Below are 17,940 nucleotides of genomic sequence, written 5' to 3'. Positions count from 1 at the left end.
CAGTAGTCATTGTGCCATTATCCCCTTTGCCTAGGGATGAGGTGAGATTCACAGGCTCAGAGACTCCACCCAGTCTGGGTCCCTGGCCTCCGAGCTGCTCTCTGTCTGGTGGGATTTCTCCTGGGATGCCTCCTGGCTCTGCGGTGGGAACGGGAATCTGGACAGAACTCCGCCAGGCCAACCCTCCTGCCCCCCGGGACAGGTCTTGAGTTTCCCCAGCGTTTACCTATATCCCTGGGGCTTCCCAGCCAACACCATGCCCCTCCGCATCCTCCCTGTTCTTCCATGTTGCCACTGTGGACCCAGCCCTCAGTCTCCTCACTCTTGGCCTGTCCTTTCATTTACGTAACTTACTGGAGCTGGGGAAAAATCCTTCTGCTCCCAGGTCCTCATTCTGTTTAGTTCTGGACACACAGAAGGTCACGCTTGGACCTTGGGGAACAGTTAACCTGTATGTAACTGGGTTACTTAGAGGAGGTTTCCTGGATTTCTCTTAGAGGAAGGCAGTGACTCTGAATCTTCTCTCTGACCACAGGCTCCATGAAGGTAGAGGCTATTTCTCCCTCCTCAGACTGGGGCTCCCTGAGGACAGGGCTCTGTCTCCCCCTCAGACTGAGGCTCCCTGAGGACAGGGCTGTGTCTCCCCCCTCAGACTGAGGCTCCCGAGAGCAGGGCTGCGTCTCCCCCCTCAGACTGAGGCTCCCGAGAGCAGGGCTGCGTCTCCCCTCAGACTGGGGCTCCCTGGCACCAGGGCTGTGTCTCCTCCCTCAGACTGAGGCTCTCGAGGGCAGGGCTGCGTCTCTTCCCTCAGACTGGCAGTTCTTGAAGGACCTGACTCTCTAGACTCTTGCCCGGGCTCCTCCCCTCCTCCCTGTGAGCCTTCCCAGGTCTCTTGCCTGCTTTGCCTTGCTTGAAGAGAAGCCGCCCATGACTGGTCACATGCAGCTGGCTCCTGACCTCAGACTCCTTTCTTTCCATCTCCTCACCTGACCCCTCCATCCTGGGCCTCCACAGTGTATTTCTACCATCCCTACTCGGGCCAGACCCGTCTGTTTCTACATCGCTGAGCCAGCTGCAAAACCAGGTCACCCTCCTTCTCCTTGTCTTTCTTGTCCTCTTTCCCTAATCGAATTATTTTTCTCCTGCATTGTGCACGAAGCTTCGACAGACGTGGGTTCTCTGCACTCCCTGGCAACATCGCGTCCAGTGATGAGCAGGGTATAATCAGAGTTCTGATGCCTAATCAGCAACCTCCCCTCCCCGCCCCCTCCTGGTCTGCACCTCTAGCTGTGCTGTGCTCAGAGTGGGTCCGCGGGAGAGCAGGAGGACGGCGCCACACTCACACTCCTGACACACGCTAAGGGGGTGACCAGATGGGGAGAGGGCAGGTCCAAGTGGGTAATGGAGCCATGCCCATCAGAGCCCAAATCTCCTGGGCTGCAGTGGCATGTTTCCTGACCTCAGGCGGCTCCTGTTCTCCCGGGGCTCCAGGGCAGTGGCAGGGATGGTCGGGGCCCTGTCCCTGTCTCCTCTTTGGAACTTTGGGTCCAGGTCACAGCCTGGCTTTCAGGCTGCCCTAAGCGGTTCCTGAGCAGTCAGGACACAGCTGCCCGCCTATTACTCTGGGTGGACAGTCATAATAGTCATGATAATGATAATGACACTAATCATGCAGCCTGGTTGTAAATGCTTCGAATGCGTCCCAAAGGGCATTTGCTTCCATCATCTCATTTGACAGGCAGGCAAGGTGGCCGAGACTCAGAGACATCGAGAGGTTTGTTTATGACCACAGAACAAGGCAACAGCACCGAGCCTCCTTTCTTTCGGCCCCATCTTGCTTTCTGGGGAGACTCTGAGCCCCAAGACCTGGCCTGTGGCTCCCCAAGGGACCAGAGTGGTAACTAGAAACCTGGGATGGGGCACCCGGGTATCTCAGTTGGTTGAACGTCCAACTTGGGCTCAGGTCATGATCTCGCGGTTCGTGAGTTCAAGCCCCACGTCGGGCTCTGTGCTGGCAGCTCAGAGCCTTGAGTCTGCTTCGGATTCTGTGTCTCCCTCTCTCTCTACCCCTCCCCTGCTCATGCTCTGTGTGTGTCTCTCTCTCAAAATAAATAAACATTAAAAAAAAAAAGAAAGAAAGAAACCTGGGCTTTGGAGTCAGACCGACCTTGGTTCAAATCCCAGCCTGGCCGTTTTCCATAATGGGCCTTGGGCAAGTTGCTTCATCGCCCCAAGCCTCAGGTACCCCATACCCCATCTGTGAAATGGGATGATGGTACCTCTAGCCCAGGGATTTTTAGAAGACACGTACAGGGCACCCTCTTGGTAAGTACTCAGTGGGTAGCATCTATCTTGTTCTTGCCTGAGAGTAGAATTGTCCCTTCCTTTTCCCCTCCTCAGACTGACCCAGCATGGTGGACCATAGCCTGTGTCCAGGGGCCCAAAGACAGTGACCACAGAGGGGAGTGCAGACAATAGCAATAGCAATTCTCAATGTGTCCTAGGCGCTTACTCAGCCCAGGCACTGTCCTAAGCTCTTTACATGTACCCTGTCAGTAAATTCTCACAAAATCTTTATGAAGTATCTGTAATTACGAAGCTCGCTTTCCAGGAGGGGAAACCGAGGCATGGGGAAGTTACATAGTTGGCTTCAGAGCCTGCCCATTTCACGTGACTTACCCAGGGGCCCTAGGGACCAGGTAACAGAGCTAAGACTGGGCTCCAGGGTTCCCAGTCCTCTTGAAGTTTTGGAAAGTGGTCTGAGCACAGGCTGTGCAGTTCAGACTGCCTGGCCCACCATTTACCAGCTCTGTTACCATGGGGGGGGGGCTCCTTGGTCCCTCTGTGCCTCCATTTTCTCATCTGGAACATGGGGATAATAGCTGTAAAGAATACTTACGACAGGAGAATTCAATGAGCTAGTCCATACATAAAGCTGCGCCTGTCAAATTCTAAGTGCCCAGTGAATGTGGGTATTCATCGCATTAATGTAGTAATATTAGTATAATTCTGCCTTGCCACTCCTGCATCTACCTTTGCTTCTCTCTCCTTTCTTCTCTCCTTCCTCAATCCAGGCCACTCTGAGCACCACACCCGGCTTCCGATACCCCCTTTCATCCTCGTGATTTTTGCAACCCATTTTTTTTTTTTTTTTTTTGCAGATGCACTGTTTGTTCGCCAAGCCTGCTCTGTCAGGATGTCAGGTCCCCGCATCTAAAGGCTGTGTCTGCCTTTATTTTTTGTCCCACGAAGGGGTGTTCTGTGATCTGCTCCTGGGCCTTTGGTGTGGGCTGGCTGGCCAGCCGGAGGCCAGGGAGCTGGGCCTGGCTTCAGTGGGGGTGAGGGGTGGGAGCCCAGGGATTTTTTTCTATCAATAGTAAGTGACAGAAAAGATTATCTGAGAGTCCTTTAAGGAAATCTGATCTCTCTCCCTGAGTGCATGTGTGTGTGTGTGTGTGTGTGTGTGTGTGTGTGTGTTTCAAGCAAGAGAGCAGTAAAGTAGAAAACATCCCACTCACATACTTTTTAGAGCAGGGAACAGATAAAAAAAATTCAGTTGGTACAACAAGTAATAGAAAATGTATTTTGGTTCTGGATTTTGTATTTTGTCCAGTTAAGGGAACGAGAAAGAAAGGACAAGGCGATGGAGAAAAGGCAAGAAGGAGAAGGAGGGGAGGATTGGGAGAGACTGAGAGATTGAGACTGAACAAAACCAGGTGGAGACCCACTGGATGAACCTAGTGAATGGTCTCTAGGCCGAGGAATGTCCTCAGCCTGAGGGAGTTCAAGTCTCTGCCACTGAAGACCTTTACACGTTCTGTTGCATTTTTACAACCTTAGGCAGCCTGTCATCTTGTGGTACTTGACCTGCAGTCCAGGGGAATTAAGCCAAGGACTGGACTAAGCCTAAAGACAGGAGGCCTTCATTGTTGTCTTGCTATTACTATACCTGTGTTGTGCTCAACACCCACCTGCCTGGGGCTCAAGGTACAAAATTGACAGGGTTCCGCCCTTAATGAGCTCCCAGCCCCGTTGGAGAGGCAGACGTGTAAATAACGATCATAATAAAAGTCAGGCTGCTATAATTACTATAATAAAAGTTCAGATGAAGTGCACGGAGGAGAGATTAATTAATTCTGACTGGGAAATCCGGAACTGCTTTGTAGGGAATAATGAGGCATCTTGGAGGAGGTGCTGGATTTCCGTAGGCAGAGTGGGCGGAGGCAGTGGCAGTAGGATAGGTTTTGCATCAAACAACGTGGATTCCATCTCTCGCTGTGCCACTTCCTAGCTGTGTGCCTTTGGGCGGGTAACTTAACCTCTCTGTGCCTGTTGTTCATCTATGAAATGAGAATGACGGTTTATATCTCCTACGGTTCTTACATTAAGAGATAAAGCCTGTGTGGCAGGCCTATAACATAATAAATGGCAACCAAATGTCAAAAGATAGCATTGAAGTTCATGGTTTCCATGAGGAACTCTGACCACTGGATACTTACTATAACATAAGAATATAAGCCTGATGGCTCCACAGAGCTGAAGGCTTGGTGGCAAAGCTGAAGGCCAGCTTTCCTGGCCCTTGGAAACCACTCGGGTCTCCAAGGGCCTATGAGACTGTCTGAACAGAGTGAGGATCCTCTTGGGCTCTTGGAAAAAAGCCCAAACTGGCCCTTTGGTGGCAGGCAGGCATCTTTATGTACCTGTGGCCACTTGGATGTTTTGAGGGGGTGTGTGTCAGCTTCTGTCCTGCAGGATCCAGGCAGAGACTCTAAATCAGTCATATTAGGATCATTGCGCCTGGCAGTGGCCCAGTCCCTCCCTCGTAGCCGCTTGGGAGTGAATACGAGGCAGTCTTATTCCACTCTTGAGTGAACATGGTGAGCTGCCGTGAACCGGGGGTCCAATCCCACCACCTTTGGGATCTGTTGACCCCAAGTAGGACTGGATGACCCCCTGCCTAAAACTGTCGCATAGTGGGGAAAGAATTTCAGGCACAGGGGAAGGCACTTCCCAAATGCCTGGTGGACACTAACACTTGAGCAACAACTTAGATGCACCGTGGGCAGCTATCCACTGGCGTGGGCTTCTGAGGGGGCTTCGGGGGCTGCGATCGGAAAGGTAGGTGGGGCCAGAATGTGAACTGGATCGTCCCAGGTGTATAAGCACAGATATGTGGCAGGAGCCTCTCGGGTGCTGTTCAGAGAGACATGTCCCTGTCCTCAATGTGTTCCCAGACTTGGGCTTGGTGACTTGGCTTTAGGCCCCTGGGGCGGGGGTTGGGGAGTGGAGGCTGTGGGTTCTGGGGCAGAAAGTGACCCTGATGGGTGTGTGTGAAGGATCCTACTGAGCCGTGGAGGATCCAGTGGGGGAGGGTGGCTGGGACAGGCTCCTAAGGAAGCTTATGATAGGTGATGGCCCCGACAGGACACGAGGAGGGCAGGTGTAAGGCACAGACAGTGGGGCTGGGGAGGAGGGGAGGGATTAAAATTCAACTGCACGGGGAAGAACCAGCAGGACCAGAAGTGCCTGGGAAGCAGTCTCATGAACAAACAAACAAAAAACTAAGGCACAGATAAGACAACTGTAAATGCTCCTTGGAGAGCAGGGAGGAGGGAGGAGCCAAACACAGCTCCAAGGGCGACTGCAGTTCTCCTGTGTGGCTGGAGGAAGGATTTGCTGGGACACACCCCCAGAAATCCACCGGCAGAATTGACTGCAGCCGTCTATCTGCCCACACCTGGGCCCTGGGAGCTCCTGCCTCACTGCACACGCCGCAGAAATGCGCCCAAAAGATGTGTTCTTGGATGTTCTCTGGCAGCCCCCGGTCTTCACAATATGGCCCCAAGTGGAAAGCACCCAAATGCTCGCCAGCAGCGGGCAGGATACTGGACGGCAAAGCAGGGACAGTCTGAAGTTGCATCGCACCCTGCGTGAGACTCTCATGGATGCAGCCTCCTGACATAGGAAAAAAGCCAGACAGGAGAGAATACAGACTGCGGGCTTCCATTTGTGTAAATTACAGAAACAGATGCCAGATCAGAGGTCCACATAGTAGCTACCCTTGTGGGAGGGACTGGGCAGGGGCAAGAGGGGCCTCTAGTGGGGGTGGGGGTGGTTCTGTGTCTGGATCTGAGTGCCGGTTCCCTGTATGTGTTTATTTGGGCAAATTTGTTGAGCTTGTGATATGTGGACTTTCCTCTATGTGTCTTGTATTTTAACAAACCTTCCCCTCTCTGCCCACCTCCCCAAAAGGAGTGAGGTTTGGAGCAACCTTGCAAACAGTGGTGACAGTAACCCATGCTGGGAACTCAGAGGTAGCAGCAGGGGAGGAAGCGGAAGGGAATTTGGTGGGGGTCCGGCTAGGTTTGGGGTGGTGCGGGCAGTCAGGAGCAGATGTGAATGGGGTACCAGGAGTGTGCACTGGGGCTAGGGCCGGGTGAGCAGGTCCCCCAGGCGGAGTACAGACAGTAATAGAACAGCCGGTAGAGGGTGGGGTCCTGGGGGCACCAGGGTTCAGGGGCGAGCAGAGGGGTGGTCAGAAGGAGAGGATAAAACCTCAGAGGAGGTTTCCTGGAGAGCATGGTCAATGTCAAGGTCACATGTTGCAGAGAGGCCAAGCATCCTCATTGTGACCATCATCTCCACCACCTTCTTCCAGGACTTTCCTCTCATACCACATTAACTGTCCAGTCCCCATCCGCTGTTCCAAACCTCACTGCCTGCCCTCAGCCCCCACGTTAACGGGGGCCCTTTTTCATTTCCAGAACTGCTCCTGAGCCAGGGCTCCCCTGTCCTGTTCCCGTGCACTTTATTGTTGCACCCCAAACGTAGAACTTCACGTTCATCCCTGTTAGACTCCACCTGTCTGTGTAAGCCACAGGGGCAGGTAAAGAAAGGGGACGCTTCCCTGCACGGGCTGGGGGTTTATGTTCAGGTGGCCCGGAGTCCAGGGTCCGGGTGGAGCAGGCAGCTGGCACCCCATAGAGAGAGACCATCTCTGCTTGAGTTCCTTCTGTATCGACTACCCCTGGGCCTGCCAGTTCCTTATGTTACAGCAAGTATGTGGCCTGTCACATTCACCCATAGGGACCATATGTAACTTCTAACCAGGGAAACAAGGGAAGATTTGTAAGCAAATGAAAATCTATGCTTCTCTTCGGGGTATCTGTGGCATGAAATTAGGAAGTTCATAAAAATAATAAGAATACTTCGAATTAGAGTAATAATAATAGCTACCCTGTATTGAAACTCACTGCGTGCCAGGCACCGGGCCACGCGTGCACATAGGTGATCTGATCAAATTGTCACATCTCCCCCGTGGGGTGCATCCAATTATTACTCCCATTTTATGGCTGGGGATATTGAAGCAGAGAGAGGTTCACTACCTGACCCAGAGTCACTCAGCTAGTAAGTGGCAGAGCTGGGAGTGGAGCCCAGACAGCTCAAACTCTCCACCACCTTTCATGAAATATCATTAGCAAGGTGAACACAGAGAGCAGGGGCAGAAACTATGCATAATGTAAATCCATCAGGCCCTTTATTTTGGGTTTAAAATGTACAACTTGATGGCTTGGCAGCAGATTTATTTCCTTTCTATATTCCATTTGGTTTAAGCAAATATTAAAATGAGTTACATTTCCCTTAAGCCCACATTGACCAACTCCGGGAAAAAAAATGTGGATAGCTGGGCGCACAAATGTAGGGGGGCAATAAATATCATGCTTTATTTTACTTCCACTGCCATAAATCTGACCCTGAGCCCCCACCTCACACTGATGTGGGAATTTCTGTTTCTGCCACAATTGGAACTTTCCATTCTCTTCTGTCCAGGGTTGTGCAAAGGTCCTGGGGTCCTTTGAAGTGCCAACTGACTTCCCACCTCTTTTCAGTGCCTTCAGAGTTGCTCTGCTCTGCCATCCACCCTTCAGAGCACTGCAAATAATTTCATCATTAAGTTCACACTTTTTTTCTTTTTCTAAAATGGATAGAAAGGGCAGTGACCTCAGCATCTTTTATTTTCCATCCTGAGAACATCCCTGAGGTCTGGAAAAAAGAAAAAGGGGAGAGGGAAAATCAAGACAAATTAGCAGGTGTATGCCCACGGGGAGCCCCTGCTTACTGGAGGAGCAAGAGCCATCCATGCAGTGCCTTCCCCAGACACGCAAATGAACTAAGCCCAGAATATGTCCTGGAGGTGGTGGGAATGGAGGTAGGGGTGCAACTGGTTGGATAACCATTTTAGGAGGCTTCCTGGAGGATCCACAGGGGAGAATTCCTGCAGAGAGGATCGGACAGCTCAGAAGACCCTGCCTGCCCCTTGGAAGACTGTGAGCCCAGGGCCCTCAGCCTCTGGAGTGAGCTGTGCCTCTTTGGTGGGGTTCCACACTGGCCCCCCAGTATAGCAGCAGCAGTACAGATGGGAGGCATCTCCTTCCCCCCAGAGGAGTTCCCAGACAAAGCAAGGTAGACAGAAGCCTGGTCTCCCAGGATCTGAGCACCAGAGTCAACCAGCCCAGGGGCGCCTGGGTGACTCAGTCAGCTGAGTGTCCAACTTCGGCTCAGGTCATGATATCACAGTTCGAAGGTTCCAGCACCGCATCGGGCTCTCTGCTGTCAGTGCACAGCCTGCCTCGGATCCTCTGCACCCTACTTCTGTCCGCCTGTCCCTCCCTTCCTCTGCCCCTCTGCCCCCCTCCTCCTCCCTCCTCTGCCTCCCTGCCCCCCTCCCTTCCTTCTCCCTCCCCCGAGCACACGTGCGTGTGTTCCCTCTCTCTCTCCCTCTCTCTCTCAAAGCTAAATAAACATTAAAAAAAAAAAGTTTAGAGTCATCTAGTCCAGCTTCCTCCTCACTTCTGCCTTGAAGGGCTGGGAAAGGTGCGCCTGCCTGCTGGTTCCCATGACCACAGCGCGTCAGGGGTCCCTGTGCTTCTATGCCTCCCTGCATTCGCCTGCTCTGCCTGGTGCCCCTGGGCGGCTCCACCTTGGCCAGATGGGGCTGGAGATGCCACCGGGGATCTTTGTCATATTCAAGCTTAAGGGTTGGCAATAGGAAATTAAAGGTGTCCTTTAAGATAACTCTTTTTTGGGGCGCCTGGGTGGCGCAGTCGGTTAAGCGTCCGACTTCAGCCAGGTCACGATCTCGAGGTCCGTGAGTTCGAGTCCCGCGTCGGGCTCTGGGCTGATGGCTCAGAGCCTGGAGCCTGTTTCCGATTCTGTGTCTCCCTCTCTCTCTGCCCCTCCCCCGTTCATGCTCTGTCTCTCTCTGTCCCAAAAATGAATAAACGTTGAAAAAAAAATTAAAAAAAAAAAGATAACTCTTTTTTGAAAATTTCTTTAAAAAGCTAGGATATGATGTGGGGGTTACTTGAGATCTGGCACGAGAGAAGACTGGATTTCCATCCCAGCTTTCGTCCTAACCAGCTGTGTGACCTTGGGCTGGGCAGGCACCTCTCTGAGACTCCATTTTCTCCTCCATGGATGGGAATAACAGTCACTCCATAGGATTATGAGCTCGTGTGTTTAAAACACTTGCAGTTATTAACCGCATATGGTAGCTATTATAGTTACGATTATCATTATGCCTGGTGGGCCGAAGGTTCCTCGATCTCCTTTATATGACCCAAACTACAAACTGGACCTGGCCCAAAATCTAGACTCTAACTATGTAGTTTCAAATGCCCTAAGGTGTTTTTGTTTTAATTATTTTAAAAATAGCATCATTAAGCACTCATTAATGGGTAGAATAATTTATAGCATAAGATCTTCAAACTCTTCTCAAGTACAATATGGCACATTTCTCTTTAATCACTTACATATTCACTGTGTCTGCAGCCAGGTGTATATTAGTTCTCTTTCTAAATCATCTGGAAATCGAGCTTCCTATTCTTATTTCAGGTTGGCACATCATCTGTAGTGGCTCAGACCTTTTCCTTCCGTAACTGGAGGCTTCGGGTCCTGGAAAGAGTCCAGTTTTATGGTTAGAAAGATCTGATTTCAAATTCTGACTTTGCTATTTGCTAGCTGTGTGGCTTTAGATAAATTTCTTAACCTCTCTGAGCCTCTTTATCTCCCTGTGCATAACAGTATATCACCTCATAGATGATGCGGGCCAATCAAATAAAATGAAATTTGCATCCTTCTGGTTTAGAATAAACATCAATGGCTGTTGGCGTCTTTCTTTTCATTTTTCTCCCATATTCATACCTTGGGCTGTTCTGGAATATTGCGTTGGTGGACAAGAGGCTGGAAAAGTAAGCCTTAGCTTGATTGTACTTCTAGACCTTTCCTTCAGGCAGCTTCTAGAGTACTGCTTTCTGGTACAGAGGAGGTCAACTTTCATTTTGCTTTTAAGGACCAGTGAAATACCCATTTTCCAAAGGAATTCCTAAAAGTGCTGCAGACCAGCTATAACTGGTCCTGCACACAGGGGTCCTTTCCTTAGCCACCACTGGTGTCACAGCCTTGTCTCCCTGAGTTTCTGCTGACAAATCCAAGTTTACGCCCTCAGCGGAACAGAGCATCGAAGACAAAACATTGAATGAAAGTTTGGGTTTTTTTCCTCTTGATGGAGATATATGGCCTTCATCAGAACTGCGCTCACTTCCCCTTCCTGCAGCCCCTCCTTGCCAACAACACAAAACCCAATGCTGGTGTTGATAGAACAGGGACCTGGGCCAACCTGCAGACCACTTGGACTGCGTTCTTGCCTTTGATTCCTGTTTCGGGGCTGTGTGGGCTCTCAGAGATCATTCCTGTGGGAGAGGAGTCCCAGATATTTAATGGTGGGATATAAGGCAGTGAGGATGATGGCTAGGGAAGATGGGGGCGGGGGTTGTCCTTCTCAGCCCTTTTCAGGTCATCCAGCCTAGGCCTTGACTGATCCTGTCTACAGATGGACCTGGTGCTGGACAGACCTAGATTTGTACCTGGCTGTACCCTCTCCTGGGTATGTGATGCTGGGAACACTGCTTTCACGTCCCGGGTATCAATGTGCCAACCCCCTAGCGCAGGATAAACATTGGCGGGTGTTAGTCCCTTTCTTGTTCATCTGTAAAGCATGGGCTGAGTGGTTCCTGAAGCCTGGGGTTGAGGACACGGTCGTGTGCAGGGAGAAGAGGAGTAGCAGGAGCTTGAGTGGGTAGGGATCTTCTGGTCCGGTCATTCAACACGTCTTCAGAGTGCTGGGTGCTCCGGGGGCTGCTGATGACACGGGAAGAGCTGGCCTTGACCTCATAATGGACAGGAGAGGTCAGATGGGGGAAAGTAAACACTGTGATGGGGGGGGGGACCCTGGGGGCTCAGGAGCAGGGCAGAGAGCCCTAGCCAGTGTGAGGAACAAGTGTGCTAAAGACAAGTTGGTTATGAGATCCACTCAAGCTGCCTTCCTGGGAGAACAGGCTAGAGAAGGCTGTTGTATTCTGTCTTTGCCAAGGTTTGTTTTGTGGCCCCTTTGAGTACTATAAAAGGGTTTTAATTTGGCTTCCATGGCTTGGAATGACCCTTTCTGCTCCCTGGGAAAAGGCGGCCATACTGTGGTTTTGAGACTAACCCTGGACCACACTGCCTGGGATCAAGCCCCCTTTCCATCACGTTGCACCTGCGTGTAGATGACCTCTCTGAAGAAGGCCGGTTTCCCTCCTCTGCACCATGGGCATCCTCCATGCAGAGATCGTTCTACACGCAGTGCTCAGAACAGCGCCTGGCTTCCAGCAATGGAAACAGTGCTGTTGTTTAACCAGGAGCATCTTGAGGCCTGGGGCCCCGATCCCTCCCTCTTCCCAGCAGGGGCCCTGTGCCTACATGCTCGGTATCCTTGTGGGTTTAAGATCGTGACTTTTAGCTGGTCCTTGGAGGGGTAAATTTCAACACACAGAGATGGAGAGGAGACAGATGGCAGGCAGGACGGGTGGAGACAGTGCAGTGTAGGGGGCAGTCTCGGGGGCAAAGGGCCAGGGCCAGAGAAAACCAAGACTGTGCAGGAGGTAACAGCAAGGGCTTGTGGGTGGAGGTCTGACAGTGTAGGAAGCCTGGGAGAGCAGGTGGGCTTCCTGGAGGAGGTGAGATGGGTCAACTGGCATAAGGGAAAAGTGGAAAGAGGAAGGAGTCACCGGAAAAGCCAGTGAGCGTGCGTAAATCTCAGTTCCCTCCGCTCATAAAGTTGTGCAGATGCATTTTTCTGTCAGTTTTATATTAACATTTACATAACAAGTAGATTGAGAGATGGCATTATTTACATATATATGGAGGCCGGCTGGAACTGGGGATCCTCACGCCTGTACATGACGTTTTATTGATTAATAAATTAGACATTTACAGATCAGGCACAAATCAAATGCATCCATTTCAGACGCCCATCAGGTGCAAATGAATGTAAATTGGCGGCCTCATTTGCATACGGAAAGCAAACCACTTAGTTGTCATTTGTCATAGGCACCCTTGAGAGTCTGTAATTTGCCTTGTGGGGCCAGCCAGCAGCAGGGCCACCCCTGTGCTCTGGGTGCTTTCAGAGACTGGCAAGAGGTGGCCTGTGCAACGCTCCTGTCTTCAGCTCCCCCTCCCAGTCACCAGCATGGTCCCGGAGGTGGGCTGTGGAGCCTCGCTGGGGCCCTTGCCTTGTCACAGAATCAGAGTCTGGGTGGCCTGAACCGGAAGAAATCTGGAAGTCCATCTACACCAGTCCTGTATTTTACGGATGGTGAACTGAAGTCCAGAGAGGGGAAGTGACTTGCCTCAGGTCACACGGCCATGCGGGCACTGTGTCAGGACTGTGTCAGAACCCAGTTCTCCTTACCCCAAGTGCAGTACTTTGTGATGCTATTATGGCTCTTCCTCACAGGAAAGAGAAGAACAAAGGCTGTAGCTTCTAGAACCGTTGCCTCCTCATTCCATTTCCTGGAGCAGCACCTGGGCTTTGGGGGGAGGGGGAGGTTCAGGAGAAGGATGAACTGCTATTCTCAGGCTGAGCTTGTTGGCAAGTCTCTGCCGATGCCCGATTTCAGGGTGACTGGAAGCCCCTCTCCCCTGACAGTATTTCCCCCACCGTGCTCTGACTCCCCACACTCTTACTGACAGAAAGGGCATTTCATTAGGTAAGAAAAGATAGTTTAAAGGCTGGCTGGTCTGGGGAGAGAGAGTGAGCAAGAGAGTCTTGGTCCCCTGCCCGGGTGAGAGTCAGGCCCCCGAGAATGATGGAAAAGGCACAGAAGGGGCGCACCAGAGGCCAAACTTCACCTCCTTCACAATCGAAGAGAGCAATGGGCTGCAAGGATGTTACATGTGGTAAGGCCGGGGGTTCCATTCGGGGGAGAGGGAGGAGGCTGACCCATGAGGCCAGTTACCAAGACACCCGAGGAGTGAGTGGGCTGGAGAAGGCAACCAGCTCAGCTGTCCTGTAATGGGACACCTGTTGGAGGCAGGACGATGGCTGAGTTGACCCCAGTAGGATTTTTCTGTGTATTTAAATTTTTTTTTAACCTTTATTTGTGAGACAGAGAGAGACAGAGCATGAACAGGGGAGGGTCAGAGAGAGGGAGACACAGAATCTGAAACAGGCTCCAGGCTCTGAGCTGTCAGCACAGAGCCTGACGCGGGGCTAGAACTCACGGACTGCGAGATCACGACCTGAGCCGAAGTCAGAGGCTTAACTGACAGCCACCCAGGCGCCCCACTGTGTATTTAAATCGGCATGTGTTTTTTGGCAGGTTAGGATATCAAGGTTTGGAGGTGGTTTTATTAAAAAAATGTTTTCTCTCCTGTGTGATAAGAAAACAGGTGAATGGGGACGTTATCCTCAGGTTTCCTGTACCCATCACTTACAATTATGAGGAAAACAGTGTGTGTTTTTCCTAGAACTTCTGGGAAGCGACACAGGACTTGGGACCTTCCTAGCCCCTTTTCCGGTCCGTCACAGCCTTTATCCCACAAACCCAGCAGGGTAGCAGTGAGAAGGAGCAGCCTGGAGGCCCGGTTTGTGTCTAACCTGCTCTGTGACCTGGGGCCAGGCAACTCACCTTTCCATGCTGTCTGTGGAAACAGAAGGTATTCGAGTTTCTTCAAGGCCACGGGATTTGCATTCCTGCCCTGTTGTGAGAGGGGCTTGGCCCAGTTATGTGATTGTCTGTGGCTCCAGGAAACAGGGTTGGCGGTAGAACCTAGCTCTCAAGGTCCTGCGTTCCAGGGCCTGGTCCCAGCCTGGCACCCAGTTGGTGCTGCACGGACTGAACTATTATTCAGTGTCTCTGGTCAAAGAAAGTCTTGTTATGCTGACTCCTCCTGAGGGCTATTGGTGATAAAGCACCCAAAGATCCTTCAGTAACTTAAAGCACTAAAAACAGGGAGGCGGTGGGGGCCGGGGAAGGTGGCCTCAGTTCAGTGACTCCGTATGATTGTCCTTCCCTAACCTGAGCTGAGGCCCAGGGTTAGGGTGCCTCCTGAGCCCTTGTAAAACGCACTGGTGGAGAGTTCAGTGGGCGATGCCCTCGAGGGGCTCCATGAAGAAGCAAAACTGGGGGTCAGAGTCCTCAGTGGCCATTCAGAGAGAGGATGAGGAGAGGTTCACATCCCAGATACAGAGCACTTATTGAGCACCTACTGTGTGCCAGGCTACATTCACAGGTCTTACCACATTTGTTCACCCTGGCCTTCAAAAGGCCCTTGGAGCCTCTGAAGCAGTAAGTAGCACGGTAACAAAAGTGGTAAAATGTGCCTAAAAGGTTATCCGTGCAGAGACTCGCCGGGTCCTAGTGCCCTCTGACGGGCTTGGTCTCCTTAATGTCGCTCAGAGGGCAAGCCCAGTCCTGTGCCTGCTCTCCCCTGGTCGGTTCCAGACCATTATGCGCACATTCAGTGGGGCCCCATGCTGGACACTTCTCGCCCATTGCACAAAGCCGAGAGAAGCAGACAGGAGGCAGGGCTCAGGGAAAGCATCCTAGGCTCCCACCCCAGATTCTGTTTCCTTTAAATACTGTGGGTTCCCCCATAGATGCTGCCACCTTTCTAAGCCAGTGGTTTTCAGAGCGTCGTGCCCAGAAGATTCCTGGGCCCCACTCACAAGAGCTCGAAAGCAGTGAAGGCCAGGGGCCCAGGGATTCTGACGCAGGTACACATGACCTTCACACGACTCCCTTGCTGGCAGGCTTGCTTGGCTTGCACCCCGGCTTCCGGTGGTGAAGTGGGTCACCGCAGCTTCAGCGGGAGGGAAGGGCTGGTGGGCGGGGCTGTGGGCCTCCCAGGGCTTTGTGCAGCCGGGACCTCCCTGTTTCATCTGACTCCCCACGGGAGCGCACGCTCACACACCTCTACTCTCTGCGTCAGGTGGCAGGCTGGCGCCTTTGGCCTTCTTTTCTGGCAAAATTGGCTGGACTCAGCCTTCTGGCTCCCTCTGCTCCCTCTCGGAGCACCGGATTCCCTTGGTCATCGCCCACCTGACTCACCTTCCTGGGCACCCTCTAGGCCCCGCCCGACTCGCGCCCTCCTTGCAGACTGGCCAGGTGGCCCTCCGGTACCATTTAGTTTTCCCTTGTTCCTTTCTGTAGCCGTGGGCTTACCTCAGCCTCCTCCCCAGCAGGATCTCCCAGCATGCCTTGAGGCTGGCGACCGCCCCCACCCCCCACCTCCCACGGCTCCCTCTGCCGGGAGGACCCATCTGCTCTAGAGGCTCCTTGATTTTCCTGCGCCTCCATTGACTGAGTAGCACTGCAGTACCCCATGAAGAGTCCCTCTTTTCCTTCCGGTCTTAGGGGATGTGGCCTTCGTCCCCAAGATACTCAACATACTCCTCTGCTAGCCCATTTCACAGATGAAAAACCTAGGCTCAGGGAGAATGGAACGCCCCCTTCGTCTCCCAGTGGGGCTCTGTCTGGAAAGTGGGGGAGCTTTGCTAGTGGCCCCCTGCGAGCTGAGTCCCAGGTTCCCCCAGCCCCAGGCGGTGACCTTCCCTCTCCAACAGGGTCTTTATTTTGTTCCTTCCTTGATGGGAGAAATTGAAAGGAGGCAGGTCAAGGTGAACCCGCCCTTGATTCAGCACACAGTTGAATCTCCCCGTCTGGACACCTCTATGCACCCTGTCCTCCCTGCCATGACACCCCGGCCTCAACGTTCCTCAAGGGCAGAGTCCCGGAGCATCTTGTTGCTGTTTTGTGAATCTCGAATGATAATTATATGTATAAAATTCGACTGCTTAAACCGTTCAGGATTAATCGGCACCAACACACAGAAATGCGCCTTGCCTGTAATTAGCGATTCCCTGGCAAATGCATTTTGCAAAATAGCACTTGATTTTAATAACAGGCTGTTAGTATTAGAACACTGTGCCCATTTTATTTCAAATTGTCAAAGCAGCCCCCTCTCTCTGGCCACCCCAGCCTCCACCCGCAGGTGCCTGAGATCCTGGTTGGGGGCCTGGCGCCCTCGGGGAAAGGTGTCTTGGTGATGTCCTCCTCTGCGCCCCTCTGAACAGCTCCACCCCCAGCAGGGGCCCCCCAGTCACAGCTGCTGCCTGGCGGTGTGAGTGTCTCAGCACTGTCTTGGCGAATCTTCCCCTCCCCCTCTCCTCCATGGGCACTTGCACTTCCTCTGCCCCTGTTTCTCTCTCTCCCCTCCCTCTGGCTCCAAGGTCCCCTCTGACTCCAGTTCTGTCTCTCTCCAGGGGCAGTGGCTCCACATCTCCGAAAGCCTCGGTGTGGGTCCCCTACCTGCCGCCCTCCACTCCTCACTGCCTCTCTAATTCCTTCTCCCTTCTCGGCTCTGTTGGCTTCCATGCATGTGGCAGGATGCTTGGGTCCCTGGTGGCTGAGCCCTGACCCTCTGAGGATTTTCCATCCTGGGGGTGGGGGGTGGAAGGGAGATGGAGTGGGGGCTCTGAGCTGGTGGCCAAGCATCTGCCTGGATGACCTGGTCACACCAGGCCAGGGATAGGCAGAGGGGGCAGGCTCAGCTGCGGCCACTGCCTGCCCCTCCTGCTCCTGCGGCCACCCTGCCCCAGCCTCCAGAGACCCCTGTCCTTGCCGGCACCACTGTGTCAGCACAAAGTACAGGAACAGCCGTGACCGAGGGACCTTCTTAGGAGGAGTGAAAGGACAGGAAGGCCAAAGTGCCTCTGGGTGGCTCAGACAGAAGGCTGGGTGGTGGGGTGTGCCCCAAACCCTGCAGAGGAGGCAAGGAAAGGGGGTCCCTCCAGTGCGAGCATGATCCCAGGTTTTCCCTTCTCCCCCACCCACACAATTGACCCTCCTCCCATTTTCCCACAACCACCCGGTTGCCCAGGCTGGAGACCAAAGCATGATCCCTGCCCCTCCCCCTTAGCCCGTACCCAAAACTGCCCCTCTTCCTCTGCACTCCTTTCTCCATCCCATTACCATGGCTATCAGTCAGCAATGTGGCAGCATCTCCTCCTGGCTGGCCTTCCTGCCTCCTGCTAACCGTTTTCGCGGCCACCAGAGGGTTCTGGCTTAAAGCCAAAGCCACGTCTCATTGCCACACTACTTAAAATCCTGCCATGGGTCTCTGTCACCTCAGCATAAGGCCCAAACTCCTGTACCTGGCCCACCTGCCCTTGGAACCTCATCTCCTCACTTGTCCCTTTCTATCCAGGTACACCAGACTGTTCCCAGGACCGCCAAGCCTTTGTGTATGCTGTTCCCTCTGCCTAGAATGCCCTTCTCTGTCCCTTCTCCTCTGAAAAATCCCAGTGCCCAGAACAGTACTTGGCACACACTATATGCTCAGTTAGTGTGTTTTGAATGAATGATATATCTTACCCATCACCTAGCCGCAGTTCAAATGTTTCCTCCTCTGGGAAGCCTTTCCTACCCACCCTAGATTTACCTGCATCTCCTGTGTGCCATCTGGACACCATTAACGTGTCACTTTTCTGCCTGAAATAAAAACAGACCTGTTGTATTTGTCTGCTACTGCGGAGTAACAAAGACTCAAACCCAGTGG

At 52.7% G+C, this 17,940-nt stretch overlaps 1 protein-coding gene and 1 long non-coding RNA gene across 5 annotated transcripts in view; one reads left to right on the top strand and one right to left on the bottom strand.

The window, feature by feature from the left end:
- LRFN2 (leucine rich repeat and fibronectin type III domain containing 2) overlaps positions 1-17,940 on the top strand; it is a 190,143-nt gene that overhangs the window by 58,081 nt on the left and 114,122 nt on the right. Inside the window, exon 1 of one of the 4 annotated variants that reach the window (XR_006597744.1) lies at positions 11,272-11,431. The exons of 2 other annotated variants lie outside the window; for them this stretch is intronic. The gene's annotated coding sequence lies outside the window, so the exon portion shown is untranslated. One more of the 4 variants, XR_006597742.1, reaches the window with a different exon arrangement.
- Positions 7,516-11,179, bottom strand: LOC109499660. Its single transcript, XR_002742275.2, has 3 exons — positions 10,926-11,179; positions 9,813-9,954; positions 7,516-8,043 (listed from the first exon to the last, which is right to left on the bottom strand). It is a non-coding gene; the product is annotated as an uncharacterized LOC109499660 (long non-coding RNA).

Source organism: Felis catus, chromosome B2 (assembly GCF_018350175.1).
Source record: "Felis catus isolate Fca126 chromosome B2, F.catus_Fca126_mat1.0, whole genome shotgun sequence".
Lineage (NCBI taxonomy): Eukaryota > Metazoa > Chordata > Mammalia > Carnivora > Felidae > Felis > Felis catus.
The sequence above is the reverse complement of the archived record's forward strand: the minus strand, read 5'-3'. Positions and strand labels throughout refer to the sequence as shown.